Source organism: Cyprinus carpio, chromosome B11, assembly GCF_018340385.1.
Source record: "Cyprinus carpio isolate SPL01 chromosome B11, ASM1834038v1, whole genome shotgun sequence".
NCBI classification, from domain to species: Eukaryota; Metazoa; Chordata; class Actinopteri; order Cypriniformes; family Cyprinidae; genus Cyprinus; species Cyprinus carpio.
In genome coordinates, this window is record NC_056607.1 from 2,809,054 (window position 1) to 2,819,166 (window position 10,113).

Here is a 10,113-nt window from a genome sequence, read left to right on the forward strand (position 1 = left end):
TATTACTCTAATCCTAACGTGGTAATTATCTGTTGGTTTTATGCAGAGAAGAGTGAAGAGACTGTTATTGGACTATTATGTCTACAGGTAATCGACTCATTTACAGTCCTAACACATGTTAAATGAACATCAAGCAAAGATCTATTTTTTTTTTTTCGTTTTTTTTTTTTTTTATTTATTTATTGGCAAAGAAATACAAATAAAAAGTTATGGTTATATCAAAACTAAATAATGAATGTTTAGTTTAACAGTGGGGTACAATAGGGCTTAAGGGCCTGGGGTAAAAGGCGCCTTTGATATTATTTTCACCTAAACCACTAGATGGCACAAAAACTTGCCGTTGCACTTTCATTAACATTTGGTTTTCAAGATCCACGTGTATATTTGTCTGATTCTTGATGCCATCACGCAGCAGCGCAAAGTTGATTCTGTGCTTCATTGATGTAATATTTTATGTTTTTAAAATGTTGTAGATTTAAGTAGCAAATTAGAATCGCTAAAATGAATGCATATATTTTGAGACAAAGGTCTTTTTAACAATTTTCAGTTTTGTTTAAGATAAGTAAAGCAACAGTTTTTAAATAACGAAAGAATATGTAAAAGTAGGGTATTTGAGGTAAAAAGCGCCCCTGCTGTTGGGGCTAAAAGGCACAGTAATTATCATTATAATTAATAGAGGTCTAATTTTCCCATTTGTTGACATATGACATGGTTAGATTCAGATGGCAAATATATAATGTTGGGTGTCCATATATATATAAGAAATAATCACCATATTTAGAATGAAACCATCATATTTAAAAACATTATATTAATTATATCATATAATAAAATATAATTTGTTGTTACTACTGTAAATATATATTAAATTATTATTGGATCTCCTCAGTGCTTTCAGAATCTTTATTTTGTTTCTGTATTTTAAAATATATATTTTATATTAACATACTTTAATGACAGTATATTTATTGAACAAAAATTAATTATTTTATTTTCAAATAATAATAAGCAGAAAAAAATTACAAACTTTGCTAAACTGATTGTTTTGAACAAGTATTAACTTAGACATTATATATATATATAAACAACAACAAAAAAACATTATTTTAGCTGAAGTATTTGTATCAATAATGTGTGCCTTTTACTCCTTGTGTGGGGTAAAATGCCCCTCTTGCCACCTCATAAGATTTTTAAACAAAATAAACAACTTGAATGATTTATTTTCACATAAAATCTGTTGCTCCATTAATTTTCAATGCAAACGTATATATATTTTTTCTGCAATTATGCATTTTAGGCACAGTTAATAGCACATTTTTTCCTAATTAGAGGTACAAATGACCTGCTCTTATCATCTGATTATGGTTGTATTTCACTATTAGTGCTTTTGGATCTTAGCGCTGTGTTCGACACTATCGACCACAACATTCTTTTGAATAGACTAGAAAACTTTGTTGGCATTAATAAAAAAAAGTGCAATAGCATGGTTCAAATCATACTTATATGACTGCCATCAGTTCGTAGCAGTGAATGAAGAGGTATCATATCGATCACAAGTGCAGTATGGAGTATCTCAAGGCTCAGTACTAGGGCTGTTACTCTTCACACTTTACCTGTTACCCTTGGGAGATATCATCAGGAAACAAGGTGTTAGCTTTCAGTTATACTGATGATACTCAGCTCTATATTTCTTCGAGGCCCGGCAAAACATACCAATTTGAAAAACTAGTGGAATACATAGTCGATATAAAAAACTCGTTGACGAGTAATTTCTTACTGCTAAATTCTGAAAAAAAAACGAAAGGTGTTAATTATAGGACCTAAAAACTCTGCATGTAATAACCTAGAACGTTGTCTAAGACTTGATGACTGCTCTGTCAATTCATCGTCATCAGTTAGGAACCTAAATGTACTATTTGATAGCAATCTCTCCTTAAAAAAGCCACGTTTCTAGCATTTGTAAAACTGCATTTTGCCATCTCAAAAATATATCTAAATTATGACCTATGCTCTCAATGTCAAATCCAGAAATGTTAATCCATGCGTTTATGACCTCAGGTTAGAGTATTGTAATGCTCTATTGGGTGGTTGTTCTGCACTTAATAAACAAACTCCAGCTGGTCCAAAATGCAGCAGCTAGAGTTCTTACTAGAACCAGGAAGTATGACCATATTAGCCTGGTTCTGTCAGCACTGCACTGGCTACTTATTAAACATCATATAGATTTTAAAATCTTGCTTATTATTTAAAAAGCCCTGAATGGTTTAGCACCTCAGTATTTGAACGAGCTCTTGTTACATTATAGTCCTCCACATCTGCTGCATTCTCAAAAGTCTGGCAATTTGATAATACCTAGAACATCAAAATCAACTGCGGATGGCAGATCCTTTTCCTATTTAGTGCCCAAACTGTACCTAAGTATTTAATATTGTTCGGGAGGCAGACACACTCTGTCAGATTAAATCTAGATTAAAGACCCATCTCTTTGACTTGGCTTACACATAACACACTAACTCAGTTCTAATATTCAAATCTGTTTAAGGATTTTTAGGCTGCCATTAATTAGGTCAACTGGAACTTGCTACATGGTTAGAAGAATGGCATCTATGCTAATATTAGTCTGTTTTTCTCTTATTCCGAGGTCACCGTAGCCCCCAGATCAGTCTGTATCCAGATCAGATGGTCATTGCAGTCAATTGGATCCAGTACTTATCCAGACCAGATGGTGGATCAGCACCTAGAGAGGACCTCTACAGCCCTGAAAGTCAGTGGAGACCAGGACAACTAGATGAGCTCCAGATCCCCTGTAAAGACCTTGTCTCAGATGGCCACCGGGACAAGACCAAAGGAACCAGTTAAGTCCTCTGCACAATGTGACTTTGCTGCAGCCTGGAATTGAACTGCTGGTTTCGTCTGGCCAGAGGAGAACTGGCCCCCCTGACTGAGCCTGATTTCTCCCAAGGTTTTTTCTCCATGCTGTCACCGATGGAGTTTTGGTTCCTTGCCGCTTTTGCCTCTGGCTTGCTTAGTTGGGGACACTTCATTTCCAGCAATATCGTTAACTTTATTGCACAGATACTATTTAAACTGAACTGAGTTGGATGATGACATCACTGAATTCAATGATGAACTGCCTTGTTTACTATTGTCATTTTGCATTATTGACACACTATTTTCCTAATTAATGCTGTACAGTTGCTTTGACACAATCTGTTGTTAAAAGTGCTATATAAATAGTCCAGGTGACTTGACTTGACTTGACAACATTAACCCTTTCTAACGGTGCATGCTGCACAACTTCTTGTCCAAGCCCTTGTCATTTCTAGGCTGGACTACTGCAATGCTCATCTGGCTGGACTTCCATCAAGCACAATTAAACCTCTACAACCTCTTCTGGTCTTCAACAACCCAAAAGAGCCCATATCACACCTCTCTTTATCGTCTTGCACTGGCTACCGGTAGCAGCTCGCATCAAGTTCAAGACATTGATGCTTGCATATAGAATAGCCACAGGCTTAGCACCTGCCTACTTCCACTCACTACTACAAATCTACATCCCATCTAGAAGTCTGAGATCCACTAGTGAGCGATGCCTTGTGGTACCACCACAGAGAGGCTCAAAATCACTTTTCTAGAACATCTTCATTCACCATTCCTGGCTGGTGGAATGATCTTCCCACCCCTATCCAGAATGCTGAATCCCTGACAATTTTCAAGTGACAGCTGGAAACAAATCTCTTTCGAAGCTACTTGACTTCATTGTAAAAAATAAATAAATAAATTGTCTTTCTCTTTATTTATTCCTTCTCTTTCTAGCTTGTACTTATTTGAACAATGTCTAAAACTTGGTATTACAAGCACTTCCTGTGTCTGCATGCATCTTTAAGAAGAATCGCTTTATGTATCCCCCAATTGTAAGTCGCTTTGGATAAAAGCATCTGCAAAATGACTAAATGTAAATATAAGCAAACTAAGCGGCTGCGTAGGGCACCCATGGCCACCAGGGGGCACCCAGGAGTACATGAAATGACCATAGACTGTATAAAAATATGAATGTAGTGTCCGTGACATCACCCGTAGATTCCTGAAGAACGTTTTTGATGCGCAAAGTGGGCCAAGCGGGCCGTCGCCATCTTGGCAGCGCATCACCGTGCATCACTTCCGGATAATCGGAAATGGGCAAAAAGGCGGGAGCTGGTTGCTGAAGCCACGCCCACCAAGCTCAACGGCAGTGTCAGCAGCAGCAATCCTCCTGTCACTCAAGTGATCACTCCCTTAATTATGCAGAACTTTAAGGCTTAATATAATTTAAACGGAAGGGTTATTAAAAAAAATCACCCCCCTCACAGTTGTCATGAAGGACAAAATTAGCTATATAGACCAAACTAATTTTTTGAACCAGGCTGTAAACGTTTTTTTTTTTTTTCTTTTTTTTTCTGCTGTAAAGTTGGGCATTTTAACTGGGGGGAGTCTATGCACTACACGAGAGAGAGCGGGAGGTTGCCATTCGGAAATGACAGCTTGATATATATATATATATATATATATATATATATATATATATATATATATATATATATATATATATATATATATATATATATAGTGTCAATGGTCAATGGCAATTATACAAAAGCGCAATATTAAATAATCTATATGTATCATCTTATTATTTCCTTAGCGACATACGTCATGCACAAATCAGGTCAGAATCAGGTGTTTACTGTAGGTTAGTCAGAATCTAAACTAATTGTTTTCACGCACTTGCAGATCTTCCCATTATAACAAGAAATACGTTTTCTCATAATCCATTTAAAACTGGAAGAAAAGTTTTGTTTGTCAACCCCCCTCTCCTCCACACCTGCAATTCAGATCAGCGAGGATGAGGTGCGCCAGGTCTTCTGGAAACAGAAAAGGAAAAAGCACCAGGCCCAGATTGTTACACCACAAATCCTGTCTGAAATTCTGTGCTGATCATCTGGCCCCCATCTTCACACAGATCTTCAAAAGATCACTGGAGCTGTGCGAAGTCCCTTCATGCTTCAAACACTCCACCATCATCCCCATCCCAAAGAACTCCAAAATTACAGGACTAAATGACTACAGTGGCCCTAACATCTGTGGTCATGAAGTCATTTGAAAAACTGGTGCTGGCCCACCTGAAGGACATTACTGGACCCTTGCTGGATCCTCTTCAGTTTGCCTACAGAGGAAACATGTCTGTGGACGATGCAGTAAACATTGGACTGCATTATGTTCTCCAACATCTAGACAGACCAGGGACTTATGTGAGGATCCTGTTTGTGGACTTCAGCTCGGCCTTTAACACTATCATTCCAAACCTCTTCCTGCCCAAACTAACTCAGCTCTCCGTGCCCACCTCCGTCTGTCGGTGGATCGCCAGCTTCCTGACAGACAGGCAGCAGCTAGTGAGGCTGGGAAAATACACATACAGCCCCCGTACAATCAGCACTGGAGCTCCCCAGGGCTGCGTTCTCTCCCCACTTTTCTTCTCCCTGTACACCAACGATTGCACATCTAAGGACCCCTCTGTCAAGCTCCTGAAGTTTGCAGACGACACCACACTCATCGGCCTCATTCAGGACGGTGACAAGTCTGCTTACAGACAGGAGGTTAAAGGGCTGGCTGTCTGGTTCAGTCTCAACAACCTGGAGCTGAACACGCTCAAAACAGTGGAGATGATCATGGACTTTAGGAGAAACCCCCTGCTCTCCCCCCACTCACCATCATGAACAGCACAGTGACTGCAGTGGAGTCATTCAGGTTTCTGGGCACCACTATCTCTCAGGACCTGAAGTGGGACATTGACATTGACTCTATTGTGAAAAAGACCCAGCAGAGGTTGTACTTCCTTCGCCAGCTGAGGAAGTTTAACCTGCCACAGGAGCTGCTGAAACAGTTCTACTCCGCCATCATTGAATCTGTCCTCTGCACTTCAGTAACTGTCTGGTTCAGCTCAGCTACCAAATCTGACCTCAGAAGACTACAGAGGGTAGTCCGGACTGCTGAGCGAATCATCGGTACAACCCTCCCTTCTATTTAAGAACTGTACTTATCCAGAGTGAGCAAAAGGGCTGGCAAAATCACTCTGGACCCCTAACATCCAGCACATTCCCTCTTTGAACTGTTGTCATCTGGTCGACGCTACAGAGCACTGAGCACCAGAACGGCCAGACACAGGAACAGTTTCTTCCCCCAGGCAATCCATCTAAAGAACACTTGATAATAACTGTGGAACACACAACACTATTTATATTTATTTACACATACACTTATTTTATCTAACACACATACTCAGTGTACACTTCAATTTTTGCACATAATATACCTGTACATACAAAACTGCCTATTGTAATATACCTGCACATACAATTGTCAGTTTGTATATTGTTATTCCTTACCTACTTATTTGTAGCCTATTTTTTATTCTTTTATTATGTGTTTTTTGTTCTGTCGCCATCATTCGGTTGTACTGCGGAGCTTCTGTCACGAAAACAAATTCCTCGTGGCAATAAAGCTCTTTCTGATTCTGTATACTGTTTCAGGAATGACAAACGTGAGTGTAAAAAATTAGTTAGTGAATCAGCTAATTGTTCCGCGAGTCATTGCTATGACTGACACTTTTGATAATGATAAATAGAGCTGTGCATTAAGTAATGCTGAGTAAATTCAGAGTAACAATACAGCAGTGACAAGTCTGTGTTGGCTGAATATATTTAGCAGCTTCTACCAGTTAAAGATAAATTACTTTAAATCTTTAAATTGCATTATTATTCAATTATTATTCCATTAATAATTAACTTATTTATTCATACTTTAGTACAGTAAAAGTAAAAATGCATGCCAGGTAACCAATATTGGCAACCCTGATATAATATAACATTTTAATAGCTAGTTTTAGATGAAAGTTTTTGTCTTCTGTGTAAACATAACTTTCCTGGGTATATATGTTTGTAATAAAACATTTGTGTTTCATAAAGTTGGTACTGACAACAGCTTAACATTGTTTACCTTAGTCTACCTTTAGGGTATTTGCTATTATATTACAATATCACAATGCCTCAGTTAGCTAGTCATAGATTAAGAGTTGTTGTTAGATGGCTTGCTGCTGTGTATAATAACTTCTGTTGTTAAAATAACATTGTGTTCTGTAAATGCATTGTCTGCTGGTTTATTTAGCTACGTTTCAGTACACCACATTAAGTATGCCACTTCATACTGACTTTGAATGTTAAAGTGCAAATTAACACCTGACCACTCCTGTGGGTTTGCTACTGTTGCGATTAAAAATCATGGAAGGGTAAAAACATTGGTATGATGTTAGCAACACAGCTACAACAAATAAAACTGATAATGGGTGTGTTAGATTTATAGTGTGCGAATAATAAAGCATTGACAATAAGCATTTGTATTGGCAGCACCAAGAAGCCCCCAAATAAAATTCTGCTTAGGACCCCATAAAGGCTTGGGCTGGCCCTGTCTCCTGGTACAATGACCTGCCCAACTCAATCCGAGCAGCTGAGTCCTTAGCCATCTTCAAGAATCGGCTGAAAAAATCTCTTAAGTTTAAGTTTAAGTTTAAGTTTATGCATTTAGCAGACGCTTTTATCCAAAGCGACTTACATTGCATTCAGGCTATCAACTTTTACCTATCATGTGTTCCCGGGGAATCGAACCCCCAACCTTGCGCTTGTTAACGCAATGCTCTACCACTATTTGACCCTTTAACTCTAGCACTCTCTATTCTAATGTTATTAAAGATGCCAGAGAATGCATTGATACAATATTTTAAAATTGTTCTCTGATGTCCCCAGAGCTTGTATGTAAAATTTTATCTCAAAATACCCCACAGATAATTTGTTATAGCTTTGTTGAAATTGCCATTTTAGGGTTGAGTCAAAACAGTTTTTTGTGTTTGTCCCCTTTAAAAAAAATTAGCTGGTGTTCCCGCCTCCCTTTTCAGAAGAGTGCGGAGCTTCAAGAGCTCATGCTCGCAGGCATATTGGTGTTACCATTTAACTGGTGGTGACCGTGTTACTGACCTCACATTGCTTCCAAATGCAAATTTTAACTACCACATTCCTATTTATGATCATTCTGGTAGAACGTGAAGGCAGCATTAGTGAAAACAGGCAGAGACAATGGTAGCTTTAGCAACATTAGCCTTACAGAAGCTCTTTTGGAAAACAAAATATGAGGCGTGAAGTTTTCTTTGTCTGGAGTCTGGACGTTTGCACACAAAGCGCTGATATCGATCCCTCTTCCAGAAGCAATCTTTGCACAACTCCAGCACTAAACTGACCCTCGTTTTTGAGGCAGTTCGGCGTAAAATGTTAGCACAAACGTATAAGACTTTTAGAAAAATGAAAATAAACCACCGTGTCCTCAGTGGTCTATGGAGACTCCTACGTTCGTTGGTGCATCCCAACACATGACACTTTTATTGGCTCTTTGGCGCTGACATTGTACGGTCGCCGTGATTTTGCCAAGTGAGACATGCTCCTGGATCAACATCTTTTTATAATCGTAGATCAACATTATTGTCCAAAAATATAGACTTAACCCAATCCCTACCCCTAAACCTAACCCTACCCAAAATGTATTCCCAAAATCAATGTAGAAAATATATCTGATTAACAAGGGTGTAGAAGCACCTAACCCTAAAACATATATTTCCTGAAAAGTTATATCTCAGTTCTGATTGGTTGATTGGAATATTATTCCAGGATCAAGTCAAGTCACCTTTATTTATACAGCGCTTTTAACAATACAGACTGTGTCAAAGCAACTGAACAATATTAATTAGGAAAATAGTGTGCCAATAATGCAAAATGACAATAGTAAACAAGGATGTTGATCCAGGAACATGTTGTACTTGGTGAAATCACGCTCACCGACATTGTACCTCCAGCAGCTACAGTAAGAAAACAGTAATGGCGGACCACTGCTTCTCACTCAGGGCTGTGTATATGCTAATAGGGCAGAGAGCATCACAAATGGGAAGGACTTTCCCTGAGTATAACCTCATAGTAGTGAGAAATCTGGAACTGCTAGTGTGGAGAGACTGTTTATGATTTATTGGGATTATAAAACAATGAGTGGGTGGATTTTTACCATTATAGGCTGGTTGTTTTCACACACTGTGGCCACACAACTGTGTTCAAACACCTTATAAAAGTGATTTTTGCATTATATGGCACCTTTAACAAAACAAATATTTGTATTGGAAAACAAATATACTAATATATTCATTTTTTTGCAACTCATGCAAATTTAATGCCATGACTTTCTGCTCTGATTTAATACCTTTTTTAAGGCCTTAATTTGTGGAAGGGTGAAGACTTTTAAAGACCTTTTTAACACCTGCAGAAACCCTTTTAAATTCTGTCACGTATAAACAAATACGAATGTTTTGATTAAAACATTCATAAAAAATAAATTAAAAAAGCAGTCTTTTTTCAAGGCTTTTACTATCCTGTTATCATCATTATCCCCCTTTAATAAAAGAAGGCTAATCCATAATTTTAAGATTACAGAAAGTCACGCCGCAAAAAGAAGCATTTGATCTTTTTAAACTTTATGCTTGTTAGAAGGAGAGTAAAACGTGTCACCTGTTTAATCTAGAACACTGCATATTTGTATGCAGCAAAAACTACAAATGATAAATGGGTTGCACTTTATTTTAGAGTTCATGCACTTACAGGGCACTTATCCAACAAAGTAATGAGTAATATAAGGTAACTTCATGGGCTAAAGTTAGGTTGAGGGGCAGTTTCAGGTGCTGTAACTAGTTATTACCCAGTTACGGCAATTATTTCATGCAGAACGAGACTGTAAAATAGTGCTAATGATACATGTACATTATTGTGTAACATGGCAAGTAAAATTAATTACTTGAATATTTATGTCTTATATATAATATATATATATATATATATATATATATATATATATATATATATATATATATATATATATATATATATATATATATATATATATATATATATATATATATATATATATATATATATACACACACACACACACACAACTAAAATATTTGGCCAAGATTGGCTTTTGAAAAAAACC